General features: G+C 38.0%; 1 long non-coding RNA gene across 1 annotated transcript; it reads left to right on the top strand.

The window, feature by feature from the left end:
• Window positions 1-10,088: 10,088 nt before the first annotated feature.
• Window positions 10,089-13,358, top strand: LOC117765092. The gene is made up of 3 exons (XR_004614500.1): window positions 10,089-10,150; window positions 11,009-11,105; window positions 13,196-13,358. It is a non-coding gene; the product is annotated as an uncharacterized LOC117765092 (long non-coding RNA).
• The last annotated feature ends 9,289 nt before the right edge of the window (window positions 13,359-22,647 follow it).

Genomic DNA, 22,647 nt, shown 5'->3' on the forward strand with positions numbered 1-22,647 from the left:
CAGAGAATTGAGAAACTGTGGACAGCATCTGGTAAAAGACTGATAACACTCTCATGTCTCTATATGGAGCCAGAGCCTTACTCAGTGTGTGCTGTTACTATTTTTTGACCTTTTGTCTGTTTATCCACCCGATACGTCGGCACTGTGTTTTAGCTGTTGCCTGGCAACCCCAATATTAAACAGGGCTTCAGGAAGTCACTGCAGCTGCCTGATGTTTGCTGAGAAATAATTAATTCCCCCATCAAAGCCACAAGTTAGCAGTTTCCCTTTGTCTAGCCATGAGAGCGTGTCAATCAAAGCACATTTCCCAAAAGGTCAAATTATCCCATTAATCAGCTCAGATTTTGACAGGGGTCATAGTGGACTGATCTATAACATAAATTATGATATACGCAGGTAAAAGTCAAGGCAAACTAGAAACAATGGAACGAGCTTCAATACATTTCTCTTCAGCATCACTCAGCAGCAAACACATTGTGCTGTTGATGGAGCTGATGTGAGGATCCCACTCTGCGCCACAGATGTACAAAGTTATTATAACCTAATTTATGCTGCTTGATAATCCCTCTAGAAACAAACAAGATTAGACTGCTGCGACGAGGGTTCCTTTTTATACTCTCACAGACAGAGGGAAACAAGAGGGGATATGCTGCTATGACTTTTGATATTATGAACTATATCATAATGATAATAGTCATCATAGTAATACAAAGGGTTGGGGTTATTGTTGTCAAGGTAATAGGTTCATGACCCTGCAGTGTTGTGTTAACGTGTTGGATGGAAGACGAGGAGTAGAAAAATGTATTGAAGAATCCGGGAGACTGGGTTAGATTAGTAGGATGTTGTAATGTCCACATGGAAAGGCTGACTCCCATCACTGAAGCCTGCCAGTCACACTGGGACACTTTCACAATCATGACAAAGGTTAATGTTGGTTTAAAAGTTTTCGGTCAGAGTCGGTTCCATTAACAGCCAAATCTCTTGGTTAATAACGTCCTGACGAGAGATGGCGGAGAGATTCTTTTTTATTCTTATTAATACAAATATCTTGAAGGGAATATAAAAGAGTGAGTCTTCATAGAAGATCCACATCAGCTCTCTTGATTTAGCAGATGTAGGTCACATTGATGACAGCGTTGTGCCGGTGGTGTGGTTGGCAGGCTTTGGTCCTCAGACCGAGTGGTGGCTGTGACTCCAGTGCAGTAGTTCAGTGCCTATACTAAATGTGAGGTAGTGCCTCGACTATGAATCCTGTTCTATAATAAACTATTTTGACTTGCTGTCTGATTCCATATGTCCCGTGTACTTTTTTTCTCCCCCTCCCTGTCTGACTGCGGCACCTGCTCCTGGGGAAATCGCGGAGGAAGAAAAAAGAGCAGAGATAATGACAGGAAAGAGCATATACCAGGATTTGTTTCCATTTGCCTATTTCCATGTGCCCGTCTCTGAAGAAGTGTATCAGGAGCTGTCATCAGAACAATGTCACCTGATCCATTATAGATGAGGCTGACATCAAAACCCACTTCAATCGCAGCACATGGATGGAGCACTTCTATAGAGAGAGAAAAACTCACAATGAGCACTTCTTTTCTCACCGTGGTAATAACTGGATTTATGGCTCCATGGTCAGCTGCTTGTCCAAATGAATCTCCTTTCTTCTTGATACTCTCCAACGAACCTGTCTGTGGAACTGCATAGCTGTCATACTGAAGAGGAAACAGCCATTATTGCTAAATGCTGTGATTGAGATGCTGTTGCTGCTGTTGTTTTTACAGCATCTTTAAGCTACATCCACATTATTAGGTTTTAACCTTACAACGGATTTCTTTGGCTTTGACTACAGCTGGATTTTTAAGCTTTAAATCAGAGACTTCAGAGAAAAACAGCTGGTACATCTTTTAGTCTGAAAACTCCAGAGATACGTTCTAACAGAAAAGAGACTTTTTGGAAACGACTACCAGTGGTGAATGCATCATTGATAACAAATTACAAGCCTGTTCCTTTTTAGTATTTTTCTGCAACTAAGCAACCAGCTAGAGCAGACAATCTACCTCTGACGTGCACATGCCCAGTGGATATAAATAGTTAGTATTGACGGGGATTATAATCGTGTCGGTTTTCAACCACCAGTTTAAAGTGAATGTGTATTAGTGTTGACGTTACCTTAGATTTTCAGAAGGAATTTCAGTATATTAAAGCTCCTACAATGAACTTTTCATTTTCATTGATTTAAAACACTAATTTTGGTTTTGTACCGTTCATACACCAACACTAACCGTGCTGTACATCGTTTTGTCGGACCTCGTCCGTGGTCCGAGCTGAACACAGACATTGAGAATAGTTTGTAGAAAAAGCCAATTTTCTTCCTGATTGTCTCATTTGCTTTTGCAGCTCATAGAGAGGCAGCAATATTCAAATGAGATGGTTTCATAACCAGTTAAAAACTCCTTGTTGTGCGTTTAAGTATGAATGACTGAAAGCAAAATCCGAGGTTGGAATGAGTTTGAAAAAGCAGGAAAATTGACCATTCAATAAGCCCAGGACCTATGGCTCTTTTGTGTGTGAGATCAGGAGTTATTGATTTTGTAATGCTTGTACTTCAAACCCTGCACCCTGCACTCAAAGATAGCCTGCTTGTGTTTAGATTTCCTGCTCCCCAGCTTTAACTCTTCCCCTCAAAAGTCCCTTTTAATTTGCTGTTACTGTCAATCTTTCTACTCTCATATGGCACTTTATGGCATTTACAATGATAAGATTCACAAAACCTTTCTCAATAATATTGGAAACAGTTTGAACCCAGGAAAACATAGTATATTTACTTCTGTATTTTGTCACATTTTTCTTATATTTTGAAGACTTATTAATTAACTTGTCCAGAACATAAGCACAATATTAATCAATACTATTAATTTTATTTATTTCCCATTCTAACGTAGCATGCTGCTACATTTTCATTTGAAACCTTACAATAGAAATGTTTTTACGAGGACTAACTAATGTACATTGAGACTTAGGTATGTTAGCTGAAGCTACCGGAGTATAAATTAAATCCAGCAAACCCGAGGACAGAGCTGCGGACATTAGGATACAGCATCAAGGACCAGCTTCCACACGGTGAGAAAATTCTCTTCATGGTGACTGTGCTCGAGTTTTCTTTTGATTAACCTGTAACCCCCCCAAGCTTATTCAGTTATGCCACTTATATACTCTCTGGCCCTGGAGATATGCCGACTGTAGTAACCCAGTTAGCCAGATATGCAAAAGAAGAAATATGGACAGAAGGCACTGCGGCCGTATAAAGTCCACTGACAGTAGTGACATGTATTTCCCTTCAGCCATCGATACTGAGTAGACAGGTTTAGGTGCCAGCGACAGCAGGGAGGATGAACTGAAACACATACACTGTTAAACTATTGAAGGACCAAGGACAAGGCAATTAAACAGACAAACACAGGTCTCTTTGTGGCCTCTCGTTAGCTTAAGTCAGACGCAGCATTAGGCCGAAGAATGAGAGGTACTTAATTATTAATGATCATTTTTAATCAAAGAGTAATAATCATCCTTTCACCTCTTTCACCCAGGCAGTCCCTGGTGTCCACATATTCATAATTAGCATTATTCCAATTATGTCATGTAAGGGTAATGACAATAAACAAGTTGTTGAAGATGCTTATTTAAATCTCCGACCGAAGATGATTAATGCATAAAACTAGTGGAACTCAAGTCGGATGTGTCACATTAAACATCTCTCTGATATCTGTGGTCTGGGTTTGAAGAATAATGAGGGTTCTTCCTCTTGGGACACATGCACACAGACTTTGTTCACTGGCTGTCGACCACGACCTTATTATTTTCACCCAGGCACAGAAAAAGGCAGATGAACAACAAGAAATCAGGAGTCTGGGTCTAATGAACATTCTGGCAGAGTATAAAACAATTATTTTACCCATATTATTATTCTCTTCTGAACCCATGGCATCATGAATTTATTTGCTACATCGATCATTATGTTTGGTTTGATCTACTCACACAGGCAGGAAACACCGCACACAGATCAAACAGATGGCAATTCAGCCGGAAACCAACCTAATATCATTAACATGAATTAAACAAATGAGCTTAATGCATTATATAAGATAACAAAAACATTTTGATCTAATTTGTTGGCAGGTTCTTTCATCACAAACACTTGTAATTGTTCCCTCAGAGATTAAAGTGGAAATAAAATGTGTGGCTTTAATGCTTCAGTGGTTTGAGTCTGTCTTAAAACAATACTCACAAACCTACAGCTGTAATTTTAGATGTTGTTTACATTATATTACATTCTCATCATCATCATCATCATCATCATCTATTCACTGCTTTTATAACAATACAGCTCTGCACTCATGTAATTTGTATGTATTTGTATCTACAGTATATGCACACATTGATGTTGGGGTCCACTTGCTTCACACTGCAGCAGCTCTTTTCCTCGCAGCATATCTGGACTGAACAGTATCTTGGACCTGCAGGTGCAGCGGATAAAACCTTTCAAGGCATGAATTCCCCAATCTTTCCCTCCGAGATGTGACTGGTGTGTTTTTACTGCTGCAATATGGAGATGATTATTACATGAGCCCCGGCAGAGCGCGGCTATTCATTTATAGAACCGTGAGCACAGCCTGTCCTCCACTCCTCTGCCAAGTCAACTCTGTTATCTCTCTAAATTGATCTTTCCCTGCTTCCTCTCTTTGTGTTTGACACTTAACAATATAGGGCCCGCAAAATTTAATGAGGAAAGTAGTTTAATGCAGGAAGTTAAAGGAAATTAAGTGGCGCCACCTTTTTTCGGTCCCAATTATAGCAATAACAGATCAAACAGTGCACGAGTCACTCTGCTTCCACATGAAGTAGAAACAAGGTGTTAACAAAGCATAGTTTTTCTTTCACTCTTTTTTTTATACACTTTCAGTTTAATTCTCCATTCATTTTCAGTAAATATAAGTTTCATTAAAATGGTGACATTTGTGTTTTTCACAGTTGTTCTGCTGTTGAATTGAATAAATCCTAATCACCTGTCTCTTTCTGCCACCTAGTGGTAAAAACAATTCTTTGTCCAAAGTGCCCTGCTCCAATCAACATCCTCAAGTCATGTGAAGTGAGTGCCACTAATAAAACTAAATATGTTACCAAGCAAAATTGCAGTAGTTAAGTAGAGTACAGTTTAGTAGAATGTTTTTTTCTGTTATATGATTACATATATTAGTGTTGTACATATATATGTTGTATATATTGTTATTATTATTATTAATTAATTACATTTTAGCTGATTTAATAACATTTTCTGCTACTGTCCCTACTGCAGGCAAGTCTTCCTAAACAATGCATCATATTTTGCAAAGATGCCAGTATATTCTGTCTGCTGCTTGTCAGACAGTTGAATGGCTGGAAACCCTCCACCCCTCCACAAATGTCTGGCCTCAGATTAAGAAACTGCATGTCCAACAATTTCTGCAGCTTTCCAAACCTGAAAATCTTATGCTTGGACGATTTGATGGAGAAGGTGTGTGGAGGTGAGAACATAAACAAAGTTTGAACTTCCCTTCGTCAAGCTGTCCCCCCCCCCCCTTTCAATTGTAGCCATATGGATCAGGTATAAACACTTGTGTCCTTCCAACATGTTCAGAGGATGCATCAAACTAAAGCTCTGTCTTTCTTGTTCTGAGGCACTTTTTGATGGGCATTTAACTCTCATCTCCAGATTTGGTGTCTGCAGCAAAGCTCGTAAATGGCTCATGGGAAGGCTGAGAGGGAACGTGGGATCCTCCATCACTCCTCTGGTCAGCCTGGTGGCTTCCTCTTCTTTTTCTTCATCTATTATTTAATGCTGTCTCAACTTTCTGCAATTGGAACTATTCAAAAAGGTGTGATCACACTGCGAATGATCCGGACCATGGTTCATTTGATCTGAACCGACACCACCTCTTTTGGACGGACTAAATTTTGGATCGTGGCCTGAAGCACCTTTCACACCTGATCGTTTGGTTCAGACTAAACTGAAAAGTGAGAAGAACCACACCAACAAGGTGGATGTGAAATCGCCCTGAGTGAACAACACAGTTTCTTTATCAGGAGCCTCATGGTGGGTGAGGGTTTAGAGTAAGAATTGAATTTTATAGCATTTCTCTCTGTCAGATTCCGATTTCCTCTGGTTCTGCAGTTTGCTGAGAGTCTTGTTTTTAACTTTCAAATGTTTCCCCAGGACAAGTATTTCTTCCTTCACCAAACCTCTGTCTAGAATTAAATCTGCTTTTACAGGAGCAGAATAACTGGAGCTGGAGAGAGAGACGCTGCAGTGGTTTGAGGATAGATTTTGAAATGTTTCTCCTCAGTGCTGGGGAGAGGCTCTTGTCTCCATGACATTTAGAGTTGTTTTCTTTTTTTCCATTCCTTTGCACAGTCAAGACTGCTCTCCACAAAAAGGCTGTGCTTGAGAGCCAGAGTTCTGCAGCAGGGAGCCCTCATCAGTGGCTGTGTTCACCTCCTGGAAGAAATCAGACACAAAGTACTTCTCCACCCACGCTTCATTCTGAATGGACAGACTCAATCGAAACAAAAACGAAATCTGAGGTGCACGTCTGGCTGTCATGCTGTAGGCATTAGTACAAATGTAGATCAATGGGTTTGTCAGATGTTTATTATACAGGAACAAATAAGAAGAAAACAGAACATGGTTTCCAGCTGAGGGAGACACCACTGTTGATTTTACATCTTAGCACATTCTCCTGGTCAATATATTGAGAAACAGACTGGAACTCAGTTTGTCAAACAGTTTGTGTGCTTCAAATTGTCTCTGACCAACTTCTATGCTAAAGTCACGCAGACTCCACAGGTTGTCAGGTGACAGGATCCAGACGGGTCCTGTTCTCTGGAACATCGTGTCTGACGATGTGAGATCAAAACCCCCCCAAAACTGTGCTGTTTTCTCGGAAGTATGAGTTTTATGACTGTGATATGTGGGTTCTATGTAAGTGGTGCACATACTTGTTGTGAAGCACATTGAGTTCTCTTGAATTGATAACATATTTCTTTAAACAGCAGGGCACTTCTTTCTGTTTATCTTTTTTTTGGGGGCGAAATTCACTAAATCTAAGACATTCGCAAATCAACTGAGTACAGTAATATGATCGTGTAACACTTCCATCCATCCATTCTTACATTATCATCTATACTGCGTATCCTTCTGAAGGTCAATCCCTGCTGACATTGGGCGAGAGGTGGTAACCTACACCCTTGACAGGTCGCCAGCGTATCACAGGATCAACGTACAGAGATCATTCAGACTCACAGTCACACATTTGTCTCTAATCAACTTGACCCCAATCTGCATGTCTTTGGCCTGTGGGAGGAAGCTGGAACCCTTCAGACACAGGGAGAACATGAAAAACCTAAAGACATTTAACGTGATAGTCTCACTTAAAGACTAAACAAAGCTTTTAGGTTGAAGTTCTGGCAGCCAGTTAAAATAACACAGCAGTTTAATCGGCTTCTGGTAGGAGGTCATTATATTAGATATAGATAGACATAGATATTAATACAATTCACAGATTTCTTTGGTTGATGATACATTATAAATAGACACATTATTTATAGCTATTTTTTACTCAAGTCTCATAAACTCAGATAGCAGCTGAGACGTTCATGTTTCCAGAGAACACAAATGTAGAGAAAGTATAAGATCACTATTTCCTGTTTAGATAGAAGATTTGACTTCAGAGACACAACCGAGGAGGTTTGTGGCTAAGTTCTGCCGAGCTAGCTCGTCTCTCAAGCTGATGGTTGAGCCAGTTATTCTTTATCGCTGATCGTGTAATAGATAAATGTGAAATTCGTGGTCGAAAGTCCCCTGAATGAGTCACACCCATCGCGAGAGATTAAACATTTGCAGCACTCCGCTGTAATATTCCACTGATCAGATAATGGGTACAAAAACATTTCACAGCAGCTAAAAAAACTACGACTTATATTTGAACAAAGATAGCTAGCAATGTCAAAATGATTTTGTTTGTCACTTTTAATTGGGCTCAATTGGGTGTCATGTGTTTTGTCCTTTTGCCTATTTGTGTATTTGTATACTGGCGTCTGTATTTGTTATTTAAGAATAATACGAATAGACATGAGGACAGAAAATGCATGCAGTGTAATTACAATTCGAACAAGTTGATCGAAGGCAATGGATGAAATAAAGCAATAAAACAAACAAGCTAATTAAAAGGTATTTTATGAAAATGCATGTATACAAAATGTGTTTATATGTACTGCATCAATCTCACATTCTTTATTTTAGTTTTTTTTGTTGTTGTCATTAGTGTGGACTGTCCCTGTCAAATAAAGAATTAAATAAAAATATGAAGTGCATCTGCATTTCCCCACTCACAGATAAATAGAGGAACACATTTTCCTTTAATAACACACTGCCAATTTCCCATGCCATACATTCCTGTACTGTACCTTGGCAGAGCTAAAACATATCTAAGTTATAAATGTGATGACGGTGAATCTTGAGGTCGCTACGGTATTTAAATCAATAAAATAAAATGATCACCAGTTACAACAGATAGATAATACTTGATTCTTTTACTTGCTCTGAATGCAGAACTGCTGCTTTACACTGTATTTTTTGTATCTGTGAGGACTTGTGAGGACTTGAAGACAGGATGTGATTTATACCCAAAAGCTTACAGCCATATCATTATCTTCTCTCGTATCCCCGGATCTGAGTGTAACCTGCCCATGTTGAAGATAACACATGCAACAGTGTTCCGTGCACTCAGCAGCAGTTGGTGGGTTTTTTAAGGTTACTGAGGAGGATCTTTAGCGGTTAACTAAAGAGTGGTTTTTCCAAGTTGTGTTTTGCACTGTGCATCAAAGTGTGGTTATTTTTATTTCTTACTGTTATGTTACAGGTCTTGGAAAGTCAGAAGCCATAAAACCACAGCTCTGTGCTACTCTGACATGTTTTCAATTTGCACGTGTGACCTCAGACCACATCATGCAGCAATCACATACAATATCTGACCCTGTGCACATCAAGCTTATTATTTTGTTTGAAGAAGTTTATTTCACTGCTGAAACATTCATTCCATTTGAATGAATTGAATACCTTTTTTTATAACGTAGTAATAAGTCAGGAGGAAAAAATTACAGAATTTCCATAAAAATAGATGAGGAATAAGTACACGGCTTAAGTAGACGGCTTCAAACAGACAAAAGAAAAAAACAAAACTTGTCCGTTGATGAGGTTTTGTCCTTATTTTCTATAAAATTTTAAACTGTAATGCTACGAAAAGAACGCCTCGACCATGATTTTCTCTTAAGTCGGGCTAAATGTTTCCGTAATGACACTCTGCGCTGTGTGTGGGGAGGTTGGCGAGTTCGTCAGCTTGAAATGGCGCCTCGTGTTGCTGAGCGGGGGGGGGGGGGGTCTACTGTACCTTCTTCAGTCCTTTGAGACAAATTGTGATTTGTGAATATGGGCTACACATATAAAATCTGATTGATTGATTGATAATGTAACTATATAGAAGAGTTTAGATTTACCTCTTGCTACATCCCAAGTAAAGTAAAGTTAGCTCAGGCCTACTTTTACCGATGAATCATTAGTGGTGGAGGAAGTTTCAGATCATTCACCTAAATGAAGAATATGAATACAGATTACTAGAACACATTACTCTAAAAATACTCTTTTTAAGTCAAAGCCCTGAAACTCTGTGAGAAAGCCAGATGTTTTTTTATATCACACTTTTTCTGCTTCTTTGATGAGCAGAGCTTGGTATTTTTCTTTTCATAGTCTTTACTTTCCAAGGTTTATATATAGCTTTTTGAAATTTCTCTAATGTGAATTCACAAATGGCTCCGTCGAAGACTGCGAAATGTGGTGCTCTGAGCTAATATATATACGTGTGTGTGTGTGTGTGTGCGTGTGTATACATGTGTATATGTCTATATATGTGTGTAAGCGTGATAAACTTACTTTTGGTGGGCACATCCTGGGTGATATAAAGCTGAGCTGATTATTCTTCTGCCTCATTCTCACTCGTCATGAGCTGAGCTGGTGATGATGTGGTTCGTCCTTGTCTTCATCGCTCCTTGATCTTAAATGTACAAGGTAAGTTACAGTTCTCTTTAAGATCTACGTAGATATATGTGACACATTCAATCTGAACAGTGCTGTACCGGGTTTAACAGACTTTAAGGTAAGATATTTACTGTTTATAAATACTGTATATATTTCTGAGTTAAAAGCTCCGATAATAACGTTTCTGTTGGTGGCGTAGCAATACGTATTATTACCGTGAAGCAACAACATAACACCCAGGCTCCAAATGAGCAGTTTGGTCATGATAAAAGGTAAGTAAGAAGTTTTAGCATTTGCTCACAACTTTTTTTTTAATTAGCCATTTAATAATAATAATAAATTTATTATAAAATAACGTTATCAGATTTTGGCAAGCTATTTGAGAGGTCCTGTGTGTTTTCAGTTTTTATGGAAATGAAAATGATATATGAAGTCATTTCACACGTCCTCTGTTTGAGTTATTAAATTATATTTATACTTTTAATAGTATAATAGTATAAATAATATATTTATACTATATTGTATTTTACTTATTGCAGTCCAAAATGACAGATTTGCTAAATAAAGCATTTTTAAATAATGCATCAAATCATTCATTTGTGGTTTTGTTGGTCACAAGCTGAAAATTTGTTAATAAATATTTAAACATGAAAAAACACATATGTTAGACAACGCTGTCTAACATATGTGTACAATTTAACTTGTTCTTAGCAAATATAATTTTTATGAGGAATAATTTATGTGGCTCAGGAGGACGAGCGTGTCGTCCACAAAACAGAGGGGTGGTAGTTCATAATCCACAAGGGTAATCCACAATATATCAAATGGTGTGATGATGATGATGTTGGCTGCTTTGTTTCTTATTGTAACTTGTTCATGCTCTTCTAGATCTAGATGAACCTGGATGGGTGTGGATGTGAGGGAACTGTCCAGAACTCAACAGACTGAAAAACACCGTCAGGTTACCTTTGTGCTGACGGGTGGGGTAAGAGTTAACATCATGAATATACAGTACACATCAACAGGATTCAGTCCGTCTTAATGCTGTACATGATTAAGTGTAATGTGTAATGTGAAAATACTCGTTTGCAATGAATCCTACATTCAGAATTCTAGCTGAATGTTTACTTCAAATATTAAAAGTAAAATAAAAAAATTACAGAATTTAAAACTTTTTATTTTGTTAATACTAATGCTTTAATTAGCTTTTACACTGTACAGTTCATTCCAACTAGACAGCAAAGTATCACAGGCCAAGAAGGTTGGGAACCACTCTAATAATATGCTATATTTTATAAATGTATCACTATACTTTGTAACATGTAAGTAATATACTCGTAAAAAAATACTCTGAAAGCATAAACTGTACAAAGTGAAAATAGTCCAGGAAAATACAAGACTGCCTGATGTAGAAAAAGTAGAAAAGAATCGACATAAAAGGTGATGGGGCAAAAATGTTTTCAGAAAAAAAGGCAATGGTCCACTTTGGTCAATTATCAGGTTCCCACAACATTAAATTGTTAACATGCAAACATTAACATGCCTCCATACTGCTCGTGTGGTGTCATCCACGTGTCAGCAAGCCCCGGAATCCATCGTGTGGCTACGTCCGCTAGCTTAGCCACTTCCAGTGGACATTTGGGCTTAAAACAGTGTAAATTACCTCGCTTACGACTGGTCTAAAGAATTCTTTAGTGGCTAAATAATCCGCCGGTATTTGCTACAAACAACGTCCTCATTTCATTTGCTATTTGCAACCACAAGAAAAATCAGAATTAAACTCTTTGACAAGTGTTGGGGGACTGTCAACGTTTGTGATGCGGTGTAAAAACCTGGTCTGTGGGGCCACAACGTGCTCACAAGCTGCCTGGAGAAAGCCGTTTGAAGTTCAAGCGTTTTCACTTTACAAAGCAGACTACCAATCTGACTCAGTGCAACTTCGTTATGAAGGACGATGGTAACACATATAAACCAGCCTATGGTTTTTGCTCAGGTAATAAATTCAGACTCATAAATTGGTAAAATTGAATATGTCAGGGATTTCCTCAACATGTCTCATCATTTTCACTTCAGATCTGTTTTTTTCAGTCTTATCTTTCAGGTTCTTCAGTAGTTTGCTAACATTTTTAAATCTGAAGAAGAAATCTGGAGAAGTGACCGATTTGTTTTCTATAACCCATCGAGAGAAGGGTAAATTATTTCACAAAAATGTTGGGAGGTTTAAAGTGTATTTCAGATTACAGAATATATACCTTTAAATGTTATCTGCAGGCCATTGAATATATTGCATGTAACAATGCATAAATTACATATGTTGCATATAACACTGTGAATGCATATGGCCTGTGCACAATACTATTAAGTAGGCCCAACTTATATTTGACCCCATTATGTTCTACAGCATTATGTCAGAGTGAAAACCAATAAACAAGACAAAGTAAAGCTCAGAACATTTCACTTTGTTGCCAAGCAATCCTCGTAAAATAAACAAAAACAACAGATTTTACTGTCACAGCAAGAAATTACAATAAATGGTGCACAGAGACGGGGAAGCTATAACTCGCAAAACATTTCCTGTTTAAAATGTCATGGACCAGACAATTTTACCAGCAAAGCCTCAGAATGAATAATACCGAAGAAGAAAAATATTCCCTCTGTTCAACTCTGAGAACATAACTGTATTCTGATTACCACCTATTTAAACTGTAACTGTAAATAAATATAGGTAATCATATTTAGTTTTCTATACATAACCGTGTTACATGTATGTTATTACCCACCAACGTTCACAAAACAATACATTTCTAACTAACTTAAACTAAAAACAAGCTTATTAATCTGTCTTCGGTTAAAACGTAACTTAATTTCTTCTTGCTGTTGTTTTAGTATGACTCTTGTCTTTAATGCTTCTTCCAAATGCTTGAAGATGTGAATTGTGTAATGTAAAACTCTTAAATACAATTACATTATTCACCAGTAAATCACACAATTCATGATACATTTGTTTTGTTTTATAAAAACAACAAATGACATAAACAACTATCTAACTCTGTATCGTTGGTTCCTTTGTAGCAGGTCGTGTCAAGCCCAGATTTAGCATTTCCAGAGACTTCTGGAAATGTGGAGGTTTTCTATGAAGGCAAGTGGCTCCAAGTGTGCACGTCTGCTCTTCAAGCCAAAGTCGTACACCACACCATCTGTGCAGAGCTAGGATGTGGTCAGGCTGCAGACAGGACCAACTACTCTGGACCTAAACCAGCAGGGGGCCATGTCATTTCACTAACAGTGTTCTAAAAATGGCACAAAGTCACTAACAGTGTGAAATGTCAGCTCTGAAGTGACGGCACTCCTGCTGGACTCCAGTGCACCAGTACGTGTAACCTTTTGTTTTCTCTTCTGAATAATCCCAATCCATCAAGGGTGCACCACTCATTCTAATTTGAATATTATAGGCTGGAGTTTGACAAAGGAATAGTATGTTGTAAAGGTTATAGTCAATGGTAAGGTGGCCGAGACGTCTCACAGAAGTACATTAATAGAAAACAAGAATGCAAATGCCACAACACAAATGTAAAGGCCACACAATGGAAACACAACCACATTGGAATTGACAGATGCTGACTGAAACAAGCAGTTACTTAAAGCAGTCAGGTGAGCAGTTGTTTTAAACCCAAAAAAGAATGAATTCAAAATGTTTGTGTGGCAATTGATGATGTCACACCATGTCTCACCACAGCCAAAGACAAACCATTGGCTTTTCAGTATCTTTTTATTCACTTAAAATAAACTCACAAGGTACAACTTAAGTACAGCCGTTTCTGCTGGCCGTGTAGCTTTGCAGCTCAGTTCAGTGTCTCTCAGGGTCACCGTGTCTCCCATGTACGTCTCGTGTCTCCCTCTGTCTTCTGTGTCTCAGTCCCCCCTCTGGCAGCTCCACTGCTGCCTTTTGAATCCAGGGAGAGTTGATTGGCCAACTTGTCTCCTCTGTGCCAATCCCCTCTGCCTGGTTCACCTGGAGGTGCTCACTGATCCACCTCCACAGTTTGTTTTCTTTGTTTTTAGACGTTCCAAGCACCTTTATCGTAACACTTCAACCATCACATGACTGATTTATCAATGACTTGATCTCAGTAAGAAACTCTGCTCCTTTCAAAGTCAACATCAGTTGTCGCTCACTTCCGTTATGCTTGTGTGCCCCTTGTTGTTGTGTTGTAGCGGTTACATTCTTGTTTCCCGTCTATGTGCTTGGTGGAGATGTCTCAGCCACTGAAGAATGGGCCATTTTTAACTGTGTTTCTTAACATCTGACAACTTCCTTGAAGGATCGGCACATTCATTGGGGAAATACTGTACTTTTATTAATATTCTTGCCGAGCAGATTGATATTAGCTTAGCTTAGCATATAGACTGGATGTGGCAGGAAACAGCGAGTCTGAAAATAGTTTCGTTTTCTTACCCAACTTTAAGCCATAAAACCAAACAGCGTTCTTCTAAACATGCAGACTTATGACTCGAGGACCAATGCAAAATTGAAGGAAACTTTATTTCCTCAACAATGAAATGACAAACATTCCTAAGGCACTGTCAACTTGGTTGGAAAGATTTAAATTACTATATCTTCCTGCTGATACCATCAAGTTTTGTGAGTTTTACATGTGTTGACCCATTTATTCCACATTTTATCGTAGACACCCTGGACAGGTCGGAAAGTGTATTGCAATGGTCAAATTAGAGTTGCATTCAGTGTCTTCAATTAACCTAACAGGACTGTGGGAGGAAGCCGGAGTAGCTGGAGCTCTAACTCTAATCCACACAAACACGGGGAAAACATACAAGCTACGGCCGAGCAAGGATTCAAACTCTTGCCTTGAAGCGACAATGCTAACCACTGCACCACAGTTTCACTCCTGAATCTAAAATTAAAAAATATTAATAATGTATTATAATAATTTAATAATAATTAATAACAACAACAATAATAATAGCATCTGCTGCAGCTCACAATAAGCCTCCTATCTTATATTGTTCTTCATGGGAAAACACTTTAAAAACATCAACAACAAAAAAAATCTAAACCTATTCAAGTTGAAATTGAATAATATTTTTATTATTTATTTATTTATTATTATTATTTATTTATTTAACAGAAAATGTCAAGTTCAGCATAACTGTTTCAAGTCAATTATCGATATGACTTGGATTTGCCTCCTAAATCTTTCTGCAGCATTTCAGTAAAAGCTGTGTCAGGAGCTTGTTGCAAAGGTCACAATGGCAGTATTTCAATAAGTGACAACAGGGAGCAGGTCAAACTTATATCCAGTGTTGTTTGTCTCTGACTTATTGTATAATTGATGTGATATCTTTCTATATTTCACCACATGTTGTCTTTTTAAGTTATACAGCCCCCATTTTCTCAGTCAGACAAATCCCTCTTTTGTGTTCTCTGGATTAAAACTAATGAATCTAAAAACCAGTTTTAATTGGATTCCAGGTCACCTTGGAAACAGCGCTGAATTGCACTGCTGTCACAACGACATCAAGCAAAGTGTCACCAAGACGTCTTGTATGTGTCAGACCAGCAGAGATCTACTGTAAAGGTGACCAAAGCCTTTCCCACAAATTCAGACTAGTTCCAAGAATATTCATTCTGTTGTATTGGTTTGGAATGAGCTTTTTTTATTTGGTAAATTTAACATTAAATCATATGCTGCTTTAACATGGATTAGTAAAATCAAGATGAATCAATCACCATTCCCATGTGAGTAAATGCAGAAAAGGTAATGTGGCTGTGTTTGATTTTAGGATATGAGCCCAAAACACCCAAACCCCTGAAGCGTATATTAACCTGGGATTTCAACGAATCAACATTGTCAAGAAAGCTCAAGAATGTCACGAACATCCCTGGTGAGTATTTTACTCTGTCATACTTGTCTTCTGCTAGTTCTTATTGCTTCACTTACAATTCAACAGTTTATCATATGCATTGGGGGCATTTTGCCACAAGAGGTCAGTCTTTCTGCATGCCGACTAAAGTCTGACTCTTTGTAAACCTTTTAATTTAATGGTATCACAGTTTCTTTTTTTGTCTCCATGATTTATGTTTCAGCTCATAGAATTTTGTGTTTTAGATTTAAATGGCGGTTTGACCCACCAATGTTTTCTTGAAAGCAGATGCAAGCACAGAATTGTAGCAACAATCTTTAAAACCTAATCAGGTTGTGCATGTTGTAACTGCTGGTGTTTGTCATGTACCAGTAAATAACTGATGGATGATGTATGAAGGGAAAATGCCGTCAAGAGAAGAAAGTGGTGACTCTGAGGAAGTCGAGGAGCAAAGGCAATAAGAGGGAGGACTTCAGTCGTGACAGTAAGTCTCAACATATATTTATTAAATAATAATAATACTGTTTTTTGACTCATTATTCAAACCTAAACCTATGTACTTATGTATACTTGACACATCACCGCTAAACTTTTTTCCCCTCAAATATTTGCACAATTAATTTACACAGTCCAATGCATTGTAATGAATACTGTATGAACATAGCTTTTTAATATCACTGCTTTATATTTTTGGGTGAAGAATAATTGCTTTTGAATTCCAAAAGTTTTTTTTTATTTTCTAAATTAATTCTCATGTAAAAGTAACAACTAATTTAAAAAAATAGAATGAAAATATTTTTCATATTTTATCATGGCTTTGTTATTTGAAATGTCGTCAGTGAGGAGATACATGTGCTGGTTTTTATGCAGGATTCAGATCGGAGGCTGAAGTCATCGTGGAGAATGAGCACTTTCTCTTTTACTTAAGATGACATTTGACGAAGCGATGGAAAGTTTCGAAACAGCTCAATCACATTGGTGGACCACACAGGGCTTTAAAGCCTACTGAAATCTAATTCAATCTGGCAATGTTAATCATGCCTAACCCTAGTGCCTCCTTTTTACTCTGATTAAATGGAAAAACTTACAAAACATTTAAATTACCAACAAGCAAGTCTTTTTTATGCAGCAGACATTTGCTAAAATTATCAAAAGTACATTTTCAAATAAAACAAAAATGTAGTGTAAAAGAATCAAAATGCATCCCTCGATAAATAACACATTTCGATAGATGATTGTAAATCCGATGAGGTGGTTCAGTTTATGAATAAACATAAAAAGTGGATGTTTCAGACAGAAAACAAAATCTGACTGAGTACTGCTTAAAGAAATGTACTTTAAGATGACGTGACCTCTTTGACTCACATTTATATTGTACAATGTGTCGGACTGTCATCAAATCACAGGTCAGACAGATGGTAAACATTTTCATTTTTGTTTAATTGTAGCCTACTTGAGCCAGGCTATTATCGTGTGTTACTAGAGCTGAGACTATCAGGTTTTATCCTCTACTTACCTCGAATGATGACTCTTAGACTGGAAATGGTTTAGATGTTGAGTATCAAACTGTATGTTATATATGTTGTATAGTTTGATGCACAGCACAATAAGCCGTTTTCTTCAACGCTGGTCTTCCTTCAAGGGGAAATCTGATAGTTTTCAACCTGTCCTGTGTTTATAAATGTGGGTGTATAAATGAATGGTACTTCCCAAACGTTTGGAATCGGTCCAATAGATCGCCTTCACCAGCAGCTGTGACACAGCAGCAGTGGTTACAATGTTATCTTATGGGGCAACAGTCAAAGAAATGTCCCCTAAAAGGGTTTTTGTTTTCAAATAAAAAGCCCAAATTGCTTGCCAAGCTTGTATGAGGACTTTTGCCAAGTCAACACAATAAGTTAGGCCAATAATAACTTTTCCTCCACTCTATTTGCAGCAGGTATCTCCACTCTTGGCACCTAATTTCTCTAAATGAATTGTGCAAATAAAGAATATAATGTGTGTGTCTGTGTGTGTGTAATGCAACTGTACTGTCACAATACAATAATATAAGGTATAATAACAACAACATTATTATTATTATTTAATAAATATATGTTGAGACTCACTGTCACGGCTGAAGTCCTCCATCTTATTGCCTTTGCTCCTCGACTTCCATCAGTTATTTACTGGTACATGACAAACACCAGCAGTTACAACACGCACAACCTGATTAGGTTTTAAAGATTGTTGCTACAATTCTGTGCTTGCATCTGCTTTCAAGAGAACATTGGTGGGTCAAACCACCATTTAAATCTAAAACACAAAATTCTATGTGCTGAAACATAAATCCATTAATACTATTAAATTAAAAGGTTTACAAAGAGTCAGGCTTTAGTCGGCATGCAGAAAGACTGACCTCTTGTGGCAAAATGCCCCCAATGCATATGATAAACTGTCTTGAATTGTAACTGAAGCAATAAGAACTAGCAGAAGAAAAGTATGACAGAGTAAAATACTCACCAGGGATGTTTGTGACATTCTTCAAACACAGTCACATTACCTTTTTCTGCATTTACTCACATGGGATCAATGAATGGTACTTCCCAAACGTTTGGAATCTGTCCAATAGATCGCCTTCACCAGCAGCTGTGGCACAGCAGCAGTGGTTACAATGTTATCTTATGGGGCAACTGCAACAGTCAAAGAAATGTCCCCTAAAAGAGATTTTTTTTTCAAATAAAAAGCCCAAATTGCCTGCCAAGCTTGTGTGAGGACTTTTGCCACGTCAACACAATAAATTAAACCAATAATATTTTTTCCTCCACTCTGTCTGCAGCAGGTATCCTCACTCTTGGCACCTAATCGCTGTTGAATGGTTACTGCAGAACTGGTGTGTAACGAGGTGCAGAGATTTGACCCAAATGTTTGCATCCATGTTTAGCACCATTAAGCTATTATTTTACAGTTTCTAAATCACACAATAGTAAACAATGAACACTGCGTAGGTTTAGCACGGCATTCGATTGACACAATTAAGGAATGCAGAGACACAAACTATGTCCGTCTCCATATTTATTTAATTTAATTGATTTGTTATGAATTATCGGTTTTGATCTTGCCGTGCATTTGCCACAAAGAGCGCAGCAGTGCCCCCGGCTGACGAAGGGAAAAAAAACAACTCAAACCCTGCTTCTGCTCACAACATTTGTAATACAGTTTCATCTCTATGCACTTAAACATTCACTATAATCTCTCAAACATTTGGCTCCAATGTGCAAGACATGTGAGAGCAGCTGCTTGCTACAAATGTTAACATGAGTAAGAGCATCCATAAGGTACTGACAGACAAGCTAGTGCTGCTTTCAAGAGATTGACATAGCTGCTAGAGCCTCACATGTTTAGTCAGGAGTTAACCAAGGGCCGCTGAGATCCCAGAGCCAGCGATACACCCAAAGGGACTAATTTGTAAGCAGCAGCTCTCGTATGATATGAAAATATTACACTCAGCCCCGCTGTCAGAAAGCCTTGCTGATGGTTCATGATGTAGAATTAAGTCGGCTGCTCTGGGGCTGGAGCTGAAATAGATACAATGGAGACATGGGGATCTGTTTGTGAACAGATAAGGTTTTCAATCCTGTCTCTTCTCTTACAACTTTGTTTTTGTAAATATGAAACCTTTTCTTGTAATATTAGGACGTTATCGTAAATACTATTCTCTCGTGGATTATTGGGGACCGAAAAGTCTATTGTGAATTCAAATCAAACATCAGTTTTCCTCTGGTGTCTCATGGTTCTAATCTGTGGAAACACAGATTTAATGTCGAGAACAGTTTCTTCAGCTGCCTGTTGCTGCGTTTCTATGGAGGTTGGGGACAGATGAGTCATCAGCTGGGAGAAAGGCCCCAGTTGTGGTGATTTTCCATAACAGAGAGTATGGGGAGTATTATTAATAGTGCCCCCGGGTGTATGGTGCCATGCAGAAAGCCTGGATATCTTGACCATGACATGGGTGTGTGTGTGTGTGTGTGTGTGTGTGTGTGTGTGTGTGTGTGTGTGTGTGTGTGTGTGTGTGTGTGTGTGTGTGAATGGCAGAATTGTAAACAAGGACTTTCAGAGTTGTCCCATATCCTCCAATGTAATGAGGAAAAAGCACGTTCTAACTTGATGCAATAAAGCACTAAAGCTGCATAAATAGTGGATTCATTTAGATAACACCAGTACCTCAATCACTACATGACAGAGTGGGAGGTTGTGCAGTTCAACCTGGATCATGTTAAATCATATGAGCAGTTCTTCTTAAACCAGCTTCATGGGGTGGAAGTCTGGAGATTGTGCTGCTCTTCATCATGTGACGCTTCTGTGTAGTTCTTCACTTTTAATGTTGTGAGTCATTATCTTGCTACAGGATTAAGCCCTGAGCAAAGTATCTGCCTGCCTGTAATACTTGTCTTTTTTAGAGCTGTGCTAATGCACTATTACTAAGAGTACTACTTCCTGCAGTTCAGTGTTTAGTTTGTTTAGTAACAGTTTGTTGCAATGCTGCCTTTGCACTAACAGGATTTGTTTGTCAACAAAAGCAGCTGAAGAACACCTGCAGGAAATATTAACTTTAACCTCCAAGGTTGCATTTGCTGGAGGAAAGTTAACCAATGTCTTTTATGCATTTTACCTTTTTTAAACATTCTATATAATATGCAATTTTATTAATTAACTACTAAGCAAAGTTTAGTTGCATATAATATATAAATGTACATATAGTTCATAAGAATTCACTAATAGGGTGTGTTGGTACTCTAGCATCAAATATGTCAGTCAAAAGACAAAGGGAAATGATGAAGGAAAGCTTGTGATGATTAAACATCTGATTCTCATGTACAGAGTTTCTTAGATATGATACTTACAGTATCTCTGTACTAAGTCCTTCAGCTTGTACTTGTACAGGAAAGCATGATCTCTCACTTCTGTGCAATGAAAAACCTGAAAAGTTAAATGTGTCTATAAGTTATTTTTAAAGGCAAGACTTCAGACATAGAAAGAAACATTTATATATCTCCTATAATGACACAACGTAGGTATGCAAAGCATTATTTTAATCTTTTAAAACACTGTTATGTGTGTAAACACCAGCACATATAGTTAGTGAGTCATATGCTGTCGCAGGCTTTGCGGTAGGATTTGCCTTGGCTGTATTAGCATATGATGTGCAGTCAGGACCAGAAGTCAATGGAAAGATGACCCTGGTGTTGTGTAATGCCCTAAATATGCTGTAAAGCATGATGGGGGCATGCAGGGCTAGAGCTCGGGCCAAGTTGAGGTCTGCCCTCCTCAGATGCTGACACGCTGAGTACTGAAAGCACCTGTGGTGTCCCATGCGCCCCAACACAAACAAAGACATCCATCATGGAGAACCAGCTGCAGCAGATTGTCAAGAGGAAAGAGGCTGAATAAGGTCAGTGAAGTGAGGCAGAGACAGAGATCTTTGGGCAATGGATCTAACTCCAAAGAAGATAGTATAATATATCAACTCAGGAAGGTGGCTGAATATTGCATTTTATTGATGATGACTCATTTGAATTGCATTGTATATACATTTCAACATATATACAATCTTCTGAACAATAATACAACAATCATGTTGAACTGTGTTACTGACACGGTAAGAACAGCAATGACTCCCACTGTGCAACATAGTTTTTTACTAAACCTATTTATTTATATACATTTCGTAATTGAATATTATTGTTTTAAAATCAAACAGTTGGGTATGCTCACAAATATAACTCAAGAAAAATATGAATCTGCAAAAGTTATCAGTGCAGATGTAATTTATGAGAAGCTTTCGAGTTGACCTGGCAGAACATTCTAATTAACACAGAGGATAAATAAATCCTATATCAACATTAAAGCTGGTCAGGAAAAAATATGTAAATAAATATTCCACTGTTAAACTCTCAACAATATTATTTAGTTTGTGCAGCAACATATGTACTGACTGCATTACTACACTTATTCAGATCATTCATGTAATTGAAGAACTGCAATTGTAGATGGTCTTCGGTTGCTTTGTTAGGAGTCAACAATAAAAACAAGTATAACAAAAGGTTCTTTGCTGTTAACAAGGTGATTTCATGTCTTGCATCACATGTAAATAATTTGAACCAAGTAATTTTACAAATATTTTTTTATTATATGAACAATGCAGGAGCTGAAACTGGAATATTGTCAGATGCACAGACTTGATCTCAGCTTAATACTGAAGAATAACCATTAACACAAATAAAAAGTCATGGTTTGTACATTTATTTCCTACTTACTCATTTGATAAGAATACACTTCCACAAAGAGATAGAGAGGAGTGCCACTGAGGGTACCAGCTGGAATTGAATCAGGCATGTTGCAGTTGCCGTTAATATAAAGTATGTCTGAATGGTTAAGGACATCCCTGTGAAATCATCTTTTCTTTTTTTGGACACTTTACAGTGTGGATGCAATGTGCCTCCATTCAGGATGTGTGATAGGAAACGCGTTGCATTTAGAAACGCTGTGTAAATGTGTGCTTGAATGGGTGGTTGATAAGTCCAGGAAAGCGCTGTCTAGTCCAGTCCATTTACCATCACTGCAAATTGTATGAAATATTGGCCTTTGAGGTTCAGGGCCTAGTT

This window comes from Hippoglossus hippoglossus, chromosome 7 (genome assembly GCF_009819705.1).
Source record: "Hippoglossus hippoglossus isolate fHipHip1 chromosome 7, fHipHip1.pri, whole genome shotgun sequence".
Taxonomy (NCBI): Eukaryota; Metazoa; Chordata; class Actinopteri; order Pleuronectiformes; family Pleuronectidae; genus Hippoglossus; species Hippoglossus hippoglossus.